This window comes from Thamnophis sirtalis, unplaced genomic scaffold (genome assembly GCF_051295495.1).
Source record: "Thamnophis sirtalis isolate CommonGarterSnake01/CBP01778 unplaced genomic scaffold, rThaSir2_p1.2 scaffold_9, whole genome shotgun sequence".
Lineage (NCBI taxonomy): Eukaryota > Metazoa > Chordata > Lepidosauria > Squamata > Natricidae > Thamnophis > Thamnophis sirtalis.
The window spans coordinates 3,428,970-3,440,062 of NW_028261389.1; the positions used below are offsets into that span (position 1 = coordinate 3,428,970).

General features: G+C 41.6%; 1 long non-coding RNA gene across 1 annotated transcript; it reads right to left on the reverse strand.

Moving 5' to 3' along the window:
• Positions 1-7,563: 7,563 nt before the first annotated feature.
• On the reverse strand, positions 7,564-10,707 carry LOC148044005 (uncharacterized). Its single transcript, XR_015697640.1, has 3 exons — positions 10,661-10,707; positions 9,627-9,662; positions 7,564-7,600 (listed from the first exon to the last, which is right to left on the reverse strand). It is a non-coding gene; the product is annotated as an uncharacterized LOC148044005 (long non-coding RNA).
• Positions 10,708-11,093: the final 386 nt, after the last annotated feature.

The following is an 11,093-nucleotide window of genomic DNA, read 5'->3' on the forward strand; positions in this document are numbered from 1 at the left end:
ACCGGTCCCTGCGATCCGGTTGGTCGCCGAACCCGGAAGTAAGTAACTTCCGGGAACGGCGAAGCCCCCCCCGCGCCCGCGCGCGCCCGCACACCCGCGCCCGCTCCTTACCCGGTTTTTTGAATTTCGCGCTTTCCACGCATGCGCAGAACGTCTGCGCGATCCTCCAGGAGCAGCTGGAGCATCGCGCAGACGCTAATACGCATGCGCGCGCCGCGTGCGTGCACACGCGCGCCACGTGCGTGCGCGAGGACGCCGCCGGCCTCGTTCCAACCGATCCGGTTGGAACGGGGCGAGAAACCCACCCCTGGATGGATGGATAGATAGATAGATAGATAGATAGATAGATAGATAGATAGATAGATAGATAGATAGAGATAGATAGATAGTGATAGATAGTGATAGATAGATAGATAGATAGATGATAGATAGAGATAGATAGATAGTGATAGATAGAGATAGATAGATAGATAGATAGATAGATAGATAGATAGATAGATAGTGATAGATAGATAGATAGATAGATAGATAGATAGATAGATAGATAGATAGATAGATAGATAGATAGATAGATATACATACAACATAGATAGAGTTGATAGATGAAAGATAGATAGATGATGGATGGATGGATGGATGGATGGATGGAGAGAGAGAGAGAGAGAGAGAGAGAGAGAGAGAGAGAGAGAGAGAGAGAGAGAGAGGAGAGATAGCCAGCCAGATATAGACAGACAGACAGACAATAGGCAATAGTTGTTGTATCAGAGAGCCGATGTCTCTTTTGACCACCACAAAGCTAACTTTGGCAAAACTTTGCCATGAAACATGGCCTATCTCCGTACTTTTTGAAATATAAGATCATGGTTTACCTTTTCACCTTTTTCTCCTTCTTCCCCTTGGTGGCCTTTTGGTCCTGGAGGGCCCACCGGCCCAATTTCTCCCTAGACACGGGAACAAAATGGAAGTTTTGTGAGCCGCTATTCCCAAACCATACTAAGCAAATTTCTCTGCAAATCATACTCCTGCGGGAAGTGTTTTTCCCAGCCAAATGAAGTGACCCAACTTAATTTATATCTCCTGGTTGATTAGGGACTAAGTTTTTCTTCAAATTCTACATCTCTGAACATTACAAAACGAACCTGGAATAATAATAATATCCTCCAACATTACCATAACAGAAGAAGAAGAAGAAGAAGAAGAAGAAGAAGAAGAAGAAGAAGAAGAAGAAGAAGAAGAAGAAGAAGAAGAAGAAGAAGAAGAAGAAGAAGAAATAATAAAGAAATATTGTGATCTAGCCATCAAAACTACACGGCTATGGATGAAGCATGTAACAGTGATACCCATTGTCATCGGGGCACTTGGCACCATGTCCAAGAATTTTACAAGACACATCCACAAATTGCAGCTTCCTCTAAAAACACCAGCGGAACTGCAAAAAAACTGGGCTTCTCGGAACATCTTATATTTTAAGAAGGTCCTTGGTTGATACCTAGGATGCTGGCAGAAAAACCGTATCAACCATTAGCACCAATCACTGGTATTTGTGGTGCACTTTTGAATGTTCAGTTGGCTGAGTTTCATGTTTATTGAATAAAGTAAATAATAATAATAATTAATAACAACAACAACAACAACAACAATGCACTACAGTTTACATCCACGTGGTGATACTGATAGACTATATCTGCCCTGAAAATCAGGTGGCAGAGGATTATTACAAGTGAAGCAAACAGTTGAAGAAGAAAAACATGCACTGGCTGATTATTTAAAAGAAAGTCAAGAACATCTATTAATCGAAGTAAAGAACAAAAATCTACTGAAGGCCCAACAGACGAAACAAGAATACAGAAAAGATGTGATAAAATCAAGAATGAAGAGTTGGCAGAACAAAGCACTGCATGGCCAATTTCTGGAAAAAATAAAAGATAAAGTGGACAGTGAACAAACTTGGTTATGGTTAACAACAGGTACATTAAAGAAAGAAACAGAGTCACTAATCCTGGCTGCGCAAGAACAAGCTATCCGCACAAATGCCATCAAGGCCAAAATCGAAAAATCCTCTGATGATGCCAAATGCAGACTTTGCAAAGAAGCTGATGAAACTGTTGATCACATACTCAGCTGCTGTAAAAGAATCACGCAGACTGATTATAAATTGCGGCACAATTCAGTAGCACAAATGATCCATTGGAATTTGTGCAAAAATTATAATATTAAAACAGCAACAAACTGGTGGGAACATCAGCCTGAAAAAGTCACCGAAAATCAGATGGTCAAGATCTTGTGGCATTTCCGCATACAAACGGACAAAATACTGGCGCATAATACACCAGACATCACACTGGTTGAGAAAAATAAGGTTACAATCATAGACATCGCAATACCAGGTGATAGCAGGGTCGCCGAGAAGGAACATGAAAAAATCGCAAAATACCAGGACTTAAAAATTGAAATTCAACGACTATGGCACAAACCAGCAGTGGTAATTCCAGTGGTAATTGGCACACTGGGTGCTATTCCAAAAGCACTGGAATTACATTTAAAACAGTTAAAAATTGACAAAATCAACATCAGTCAAATGCAAAAAGCCGCACTGCTTGGATCTGCACGCATATTACGAAAATACGTTACGACGTCCTAGGCCCCTGGGTGGGGCCCGACTAGTAACCAATGCCAAATCCGGCGAAACAACTGGCCGCTGTGATACAATTGTATAATAATAATAATTAAAAAGCTGCCTTCCAAAATTGTTTATATTATGGGGAAATGCATCCAGAAATAAATGCAAATATTGGGATTAATCCAGAGGGTCCTTTTGTTTTTTAAAGGTCTACAAAAGCAATAGGACTTCTCGACTTACGACTGCAATCAAACCCAAAACTTAAGTGGCTCAGTGAGAAATTCGTTAAGTGAGCGTTGTCCCGTTTTACGACTTTTCTTGGTGAAGTGAATTACGGCAGATCTTGGTTATTAAGCGAATCTGGTTTTCCCCACTGACTTGGCTTGTCGGAAGGTCGCAAAAGAGGATCGGGTGACCCCGGGACGCTGGAACCGTCATAAATGTGAGTCAGAACTGAGGCCATCTGAATTTTGATCATGTGGCCACGCGAATGCCGCAACGGTCGTTAAGTGTGAAAAATCGACCTAGGTCACTTTTTCCCCCAGTGATGTTATAACTTTGAATGGTCACTAAATGAATTGTTGTGAGTTCGAGGTCTACCTGTAGTGACAGCTCTCCTTAATTGTCCTGGTCTATCTAAAACCTTCTTGAGATGTTCCCTAGTTTCACGATTTTCTTCTTTGGGATTCTGTCAATGCCCTTCCAACTTTGGCTTCCGAAGTAGATGTCTCTACTTACCCGAACACCTTTCCTTCCTGGAGGTCCCACCACCTAAGGACCAAGAGATCAAGTCAGGATCTTGTAATCCGGTCAAAACCCCAATCACATTGGCTGAAAGTTTTCCTAAACTTTTTAAAATGTATATATATATATGGCTGATAAACCAGCATTGTCTGGATATGTATTTATCCCAATCCTGGATTAGAGGGAGCCCCCTTGTGGAGTACTGCAAAGCCATTACCGGGGCAACTCTACGGTGCTGTACAGTAGAAGCCATTTTAAGGCACAACAGGCTGTATCTTAACAGAACGTGAATCCAAAATGCACACGATCACTGTCAAAAGTACTGTGACTTGACACTAAAGATATAATTCAGCCCTTTTCATTTCAGCGGCCCAGGCGCTCCAGAGTTATGCTGGAACACACACACACACGGACACATTCGCACCCCGAGGGGTATTAGGAATGCCTTAAACCACCTCCACCACCAGTATTTGTTTCTAGAGAGTAAATCATTTGTGTGCTCGAGGCGTTCCAGAGTTATGCCGGAGTTATGTGTATTATTTATACATTTTTCTTTAACATACGTAAGTCCTTAATAAACAGTGTATTGTCTGGCCGGTTTACTTGTACGTAATAATAGTACTTCTGTAAATCTCTATAGGTAGTCCTCCACTTACAACGACTTGTTTAAGAACCATTCCCTTTTTGCAGTGCCATTGTAACTGGGTGGTCACTAAATGTATGATGGTAAGTCTAGGGCAACCTCTATTCCCAGACGAAACCTTTGCGTTTGTTTAAAATTAGCTCAGGGCCCCCGAGAGGCATTTCGGCTGAGACCACGATAAAAGTGAGACTTACCCCCATAGCTGGCGCACCGGGAAATCCTTGAATGCCCTAAAAAGAAGGAGAAAAAGTCACATATATATGAGCAATGTATGTATGTATGTATGTATGATTATAAGATCATGCATTTGTGCATAAATATGCATCTACTGATAGAAGGGAACGTATATAGCTCAGGGTTGAACTTGGCTGTTTTCTTGCAGACGTTTCGTGACCCAACTAGGCAACATCATCAGTGCTAGAAGGGAGGAGGGTTTGCAGAGGGAGGAGGAGAAGGGGAATAAGAAGGAATGGAGGAGGAGGAGGGGAGGAGGAATAGAAGCAATGTGGGGGGGGGGGTCTTTGGTGCTCTCTGAGCTTGGTTCTTTTCTGGCAGGCATTTCATGACCCAGCTAGGTAACAGCATCAGTGCTGGAAGAGAGTGGGGTTTGCAGAGAGGAGGAGGAGGAGGAGGAGGAGGAGGAGGAGGAGGAGGAGGAGGAGGAGGAGGAGGAGGAGGAGGAGGAGGAGGAGGAGGAGGAGGAGGAGAAATGTGGTGCTCTTGGTGCTGTCTTGAGCTTGGTGGTTTTCTTGCAGCCATTTCATGACCCAGCTAGGTAACAGCATCAGTGCTGGAAGAGAGTGGGGTTTGCAGAGAGAAAGAGGAGGAGGAGGAGGAGGAGGAGGAGGAGGAGGAGGAGGAGGAGGAGGAGGAGGAGGAGGAGGAGGAGGAGAAATGTGGTGCTCTTGGTGCTGTCTTGAGCTTGGTGGTTTTCTTGCAGCCATTTCATGACCCAGCTAGGTAACATCATCAGTGCTGGAAGAGAGTGGGGTTTGCAGAGAGAAAGAGGAGGAGGAGGAGGAGGAGGAGGAGGAGGAGGAGGAGGAGGAGGAGGAGGAGGAGGAACAACCAGTTGCCAAACATCTGAAGTTTGATCATGTGACCATGGGGCTGCTGCAGGGGCCGTAAGGGTGTAACCTTGGTCACTAAACAAATGGTCGTAAGTCGAGGACTGCCTGTGGAACGAAAGGATTCGGTTTGTGGAATGGAGGGAAGGAGACCTCAACCACTCTCTTATCACTGATTCCACGGTCAAACCGATTGTATTGCTAAGCATTCCTTCCAGCAACCAGAATCTGCCCGCCTGTGACTTAATTCCATCACAGGTAGTAGTCCTCGACTTACAACTATTCATTTAGTGACCGTTCCGAAGTTGCAACGCCACTGAAAAAAAAGTGACTTAGGCCCCTTTTTCACACTTACGACCGTTGCAGCGTCTCCCTGGTCAACCTGATTCAAAATTCAGGCCCTTGGCCACTGACTCATGTTTATGACGGTTGCTGTGTCCTGGGGTGTGTGTGTGTGTGTCACGTGATCCCCTTTTGCGACCTTCTGGCAAGGCAAAGCCGTCAGAACTCCAATTCGCTTCGCAATCCCGCCACTAACTTCACAACATCAACGATTCCCATAAGGATGCTGGCTAGAAAGGTTGTAAAACAGGGCAAAACTCATTATGTCTCACGTAACAGCCTAAATTCGGGGCTCACTTGTGGTCGTAGGTCGAGGACTTACCTGTATTTCATACCCGTGCATTCAGGATGGTTAGAAAACAAACAAAAGAGCCGAGGTGGCGCAGTGGTTAGGGTGCAGTACTGAAGGCCACTTCAGCTGACTGTTATCTGCAGTTCGGTGGTTCTAATCTCACCGGCTCAAGGTTGACTCAGCCTTCCATCCTTCCGAGGTGGGTGAAATGAGGACCCGGATTGTTGTTGGGGGCAATATGCTGACTCTGTAAACCGCTTAGAGAGGCCTGAAAGCCCCATGAAGCGGTATATAAGTCTAACTGCTATTGCTATTCTCGGTGAATTCTCCTAGTTCTTTTGTAAAAGCATCTTCAGCTGACTGCAGTTCTGCAGTTCGGCTGTTCAAATCTCACCGGCTCAAGGTTGACTCAGCCTTCCATCCTTCCGAGGTGGGTAAAATGAGGACCTGGATTGTTGTTGGGGGCAACATGCTGACTCTGTAAACCTCTTAGAGAGGGCTGAAAGCCCTATGAAGCGGTATATAAGTCTAACTGCTATTGGTATTGCTATTGCTTTTGCTATAACATCCCAACTTTTTAAAAAAATACACTTCGTTTTTAACTCTACACTGAAATCCAGAGAAAATTTCCCCACTTTCTTGAACTTTCACATCTGACTTCGCTCTCTGAGCCGTTCGGCCCGCAGTAGAATGAGTAATCATTCATCGCTAATAGAAATATAATGGCAAGAAAGTCAGAAAACCGCAGCTAAACGAGAGGTTAATTAACCGTGATTTTTCGTGAGGATTAGAAATCCATTATCCACTAATGGCAGTGTTGAAGCAACAGGCCGGAACATTAAATCTAAGCAAAGTATCAATTAAGAGTGATGTTGGGATGAACATTATGCTGGCATTATCCTGAACTTTGTGGGAAATTTTGGGTTTTGTCTCTCAGATTTTGACAGTGAAACTTCAGGGATTTATAAACTCCCAATATGTCAGGCGAGGGTGCTGGAAGGTGCAGAGGGTAAAAATAATGAAGATGAGACACATACAGCTAGTCTGGGATTGAGACTGGAATTCTATTCCCCATGTTTCTGTTCTGACCCAGCTCCTCTAACACAACGAAACTTCTGAAATGAACTGAAAGATTCCTTTATTAGGAGCGCTGACAAAAATTTTCTCTCTCACCGCAGGCTAACAAGTCCATCCAGCAGGGAGATGAATAGTTGTCTGCCCCATCTATTCATCTCCACCCCCTGCCTTTGATCCCCAGAGCTCGGGTGGGGCTTCTCTAGCAGCGGTGGCTCTTCCGTCCCAAGGACCAGTCCATAGATTTCCACTGCTCTCCTCTCCTCTGCCTTCTGCACATCCAGCACTCAGGGATCTTCCGTCCCAAGGACCGGCCTATAGATTTCCACTGCTCTCCTCTCCTCTGTCTTCTGCACATCTGCACGTCAGACACTCAGGGATCTTCCGTCCCAAGGACCGTCCCATAGATTTCTACTGCTCTCCTCTCCCCTCTGGTCTTCTGCACACCTACTCATCTCTGCCCCCTGCCTTTGATCCCCAGAACTAGGGTGGGACTTCGCTAGCAGCATTGGCTCTTCCGTCCCAAGGACCGGCCCATAGATTTCCATTGCTCTCCTCTCCTCTGCCGGTTCCAGCGACCCAGGCCGCCAAACCACTACCGGTTCAGCCGAACCGGTAGTAACCTACCTCTGGTTATTATGTAATATAAGATTGGAAGATATGGCCCAGTGAATCGCCCGAAAGTCGGATATGGTTGAATGGATAACATAATCGTCATCAGATACAAGCTTATTCTATTAGCGTAGAGATGGTTTGTTCTATTCATTTTTTGTTTTACTTACTTTGTCTCCTTTTGGTCCCTCGGGGCCTGGAAGTCCCTAATAATAATAATAATAATAATGGCAATTATTATTATGATGATGATGATTTGAAGGCCATTGGCATTGGCACAATTACCACCACTCAATTGCAAAAGGCAGGTTGACTTGAAACAGCTTTAATCCTGCTATGAATCGTTCAACACAGGGGTAGGCAAGGGTGGGAAAGTGTTAGAATAGAACAGAAATAGAATAGAATAGAGTAGAATGCAGAATAGAATAGAATAGAATAGAAATAGTAGAATAGAATAGAATGCAGAATAGAATAGAATGCAGAATAGAATAGAAATAGAATAGAATGCAGAATAGAATGCAGAATAGAATAGAATACAATGTAGAATAGAATAGAAATAGAATAGATTGCAGAATAGAATAGAAATAGAATAGAATAGAGTAGAATGCAGAATAGAATGCAGAATAGAATGTAGAATAGAATGGAATGCAGAATAGAATAGAATGTAGAATAGAAAAGAATAGAACGCAGAATAGAAATAGAATAGAATGCAGAATAGAATAGAATAGAATGCAGTATAGAATAGAATGTAGAATACAATAGAATGCAGAATAGAATAGAATGCAGAATAGAATAGAAATACAGTAGAATAGAATGCAGAATAGAATAGAATACAATGTAGAATAGAATGCAGAATAGAATAGAATGCAGAATAGAATAGAAATACAGTGGAATAGAATAGAATAGAATAGAATAGAATAGAATAGAATGCAGTATAGAATAGAATGTAGAATACAATAGAATGCAGAATAGAATAGAAATAGAATAGAGTAGAGTAGAGTAGAGTAGAGTAGAGTAGAGTAGAGTAGAGTAGAGTAGAGTAGAGTAGAGTAGAGTAGAGTAGAGTAGAGTAGAATTCTTTATTGGCCAAGTGTGATTGGACACACAAGGAATTTGTCTTTGGTGCACATGCTCTCAGTGGACATAAAGAAAAATAAAATAAAATAAGAACTTTTTAAAAAACTTTTTAAAAGCATTTTCTAGTTTAAAAATGTTAGTTAGTTTAAAAATGCCAAAAAAAGTAAAAAAAAGTTGCAATAATTCTGTGGCACAGCTGATTGTTGCACAGCTGATCATAAGAACTTTTTGTTACTTTAAAAAAAAGCAATGTTAGTTAAAAATGTTAGTTAGTTAAAAATGCTTTAAAAAGTTCCAACGATCGCGTGGCACAGCTGGAACTTTTTAAAAACTTTTTTTAAAGCATTTTTAGTTAAAAATGATAGTTAAAAATGTTAGTTAGTTAAAAAAAGGCTTTAAAAAGATTTTTTAAAGTTGCGATGATTGCGTGGCACAGCTGGAAATTTTTAAAAACTTTTTAAAAAGCATTTTTAGTTAAAAATGTTAGTTAGTTAAAAAAATTAGTTTAAAATGAAAGTTAGTTAAAAATGCTTTTAAAAGTTAAAAAAAGTTCCGACGATCGCGTGGCATAGCTGGAACTTTTTTAAAAACTTTTTTAAAAGCATTTTTAGTTAAAAAATGTTAGTTAAATGTTAGTTAGTTTAAAATGTTAGTTAAAAATGTTAGCTAAAAATGCTTTTAAAAGTTTAAAAAGTTCGGACGATCGCGTGGCACAGCTGATTGTTGCACAGCTGATCATAGGAACTTTTTTTTTACTTTTTAAAGCATTTTTAAACTACCGTTTCGGGAAAACTGCTAGTTAAAAAATGTTTTTTTAAAAAGCTGACCACGCCCACCTAGTTACACAATCCCCACCAAGCCACGCCCACCAAGCCACACCCACCAAGCCACTCCCACAGAACCAGTAGGGAAAAAAATTGAATTTCACCACTGCTAACCACTGTGTGATTCACTTAATGATGGTGGCACAAAGAGTCATAAAATTAGGTGCAACTCACTTAATGACCATCTCACTGTTCAGAAAAAATTGAGCAGGTTACCTTGGGGCAAGAATTAAAATAAGCCAAGTTATTGTATAAAGCTACAACCCGCATTCACAATGAAAGTGAGTCACGACTAGATTTAAATTCTCCTCAGGAAAAGAATAAAATGTACCTTTTCTCCTTTGATACCATCTTGTCCCCTTTTACCCTGGATTTAAAAAAGAATGAAGAAATATATATATATATATATATATATATATATATATATATATATATATATATATATATATATATATATATATATATATATATATATATATATATATATATATATATATATATATATATTTGGTAAATCTGCAAAGTGGAATAAATCAGTAAATATTTGGTTTTCATGAAGTTTGTCCTCACTTAGCGAAAACAATTGGGACTATCAACTCCGTCGCTCAGTGGAATATCATATGACCATGATGGACTGGTGGCCTCAGTTCCCCTTCCTCAAAAGGACTGTGAATTCTAGTCCTGCCATGGGTAAAAGCCAGCTGGGTGACTTTGGGCCAATCACCAGGAGACGGTGAGTTCCAGTCTTTCCTTATGTATGAAAGCCAGCTGGGTGACTTTGGGCCAATCACCAGGAGACGGTGAGTTCTAGTCCTTCCTTATGTATGAAAGCCAGCTGGGTGACTTTGGGCCAATCACCAGGAGACGGTGAGTTCTAGTCCTTCCTTATGTATGAAAGCCAATTGGGTGACTTTGGGCCAATCACCAGGAGATGGTGAGTTCTAGTCCTTCCTTATGTATGAAAGCCAGCTGGGTGACTTTGGGCAATCACCAGGAGACGGTGAGTTCTAGTCCTTCCTTATGTATGAAAGCCGGCTGGGTGACTTTGGGCCAATCACCAGGAGACGGTGAGTTCTAGTCCTTCCTTATGTATGAAAGCCAGCTGGGTGACTTTGGACCAATCACCAGGAGACGGTGAGTTCTAGTCCCGCCTTAGACCTGGAAGCTGGCTCGATGACCTCCAGCTAGTCCATTTCACTCAGCCCAATCCACCTCACAGGTGGGTTGTTGTGAAGAAAATAAGGGGAGGAATATCCGTTGAATATGTTGACCGCTTTTAGTTATTTATACAAAATAATAAAAATTATAATAAAGGCGGGATACCAGCAGAGAAAGGAGGAAAGGAATCTTTGTGGATCTTCTTACCCGTAAGCCAGGGGGTCCTTCTTCCCCTGGAAATCCTTGTTCCCCCTACAGAGAGAACCAAAAGGGAGTCATTTTTTTCTTCTTAAAACTCAGGAGAAACTTCTGGTAGTAAATCAGAACTAAGCATAACCACACGGGCTACTTAAAAATAGTTCCAAACAATTCAATTTTTAGCTAATTAAAATAATAATTCAGCTAATTAGAAAGAATTCAATTTTTTTAAAAAACAGTCTAAGTCTATCTGTAGCAACTTTTCAATCAATCCATCAATCAGAATAGAGCTGGAAGGGACCTTGGAGGTCTTCTAGTCCATCCCCCTGCTCAAGCAGGAGAAACCTACTATTTCAGATAAGTCCAGTCTCTTCTTAAACACCTCCAATGAGGTCTACACAAACACACACACACAAATACACCTACACTTACACACAAACAC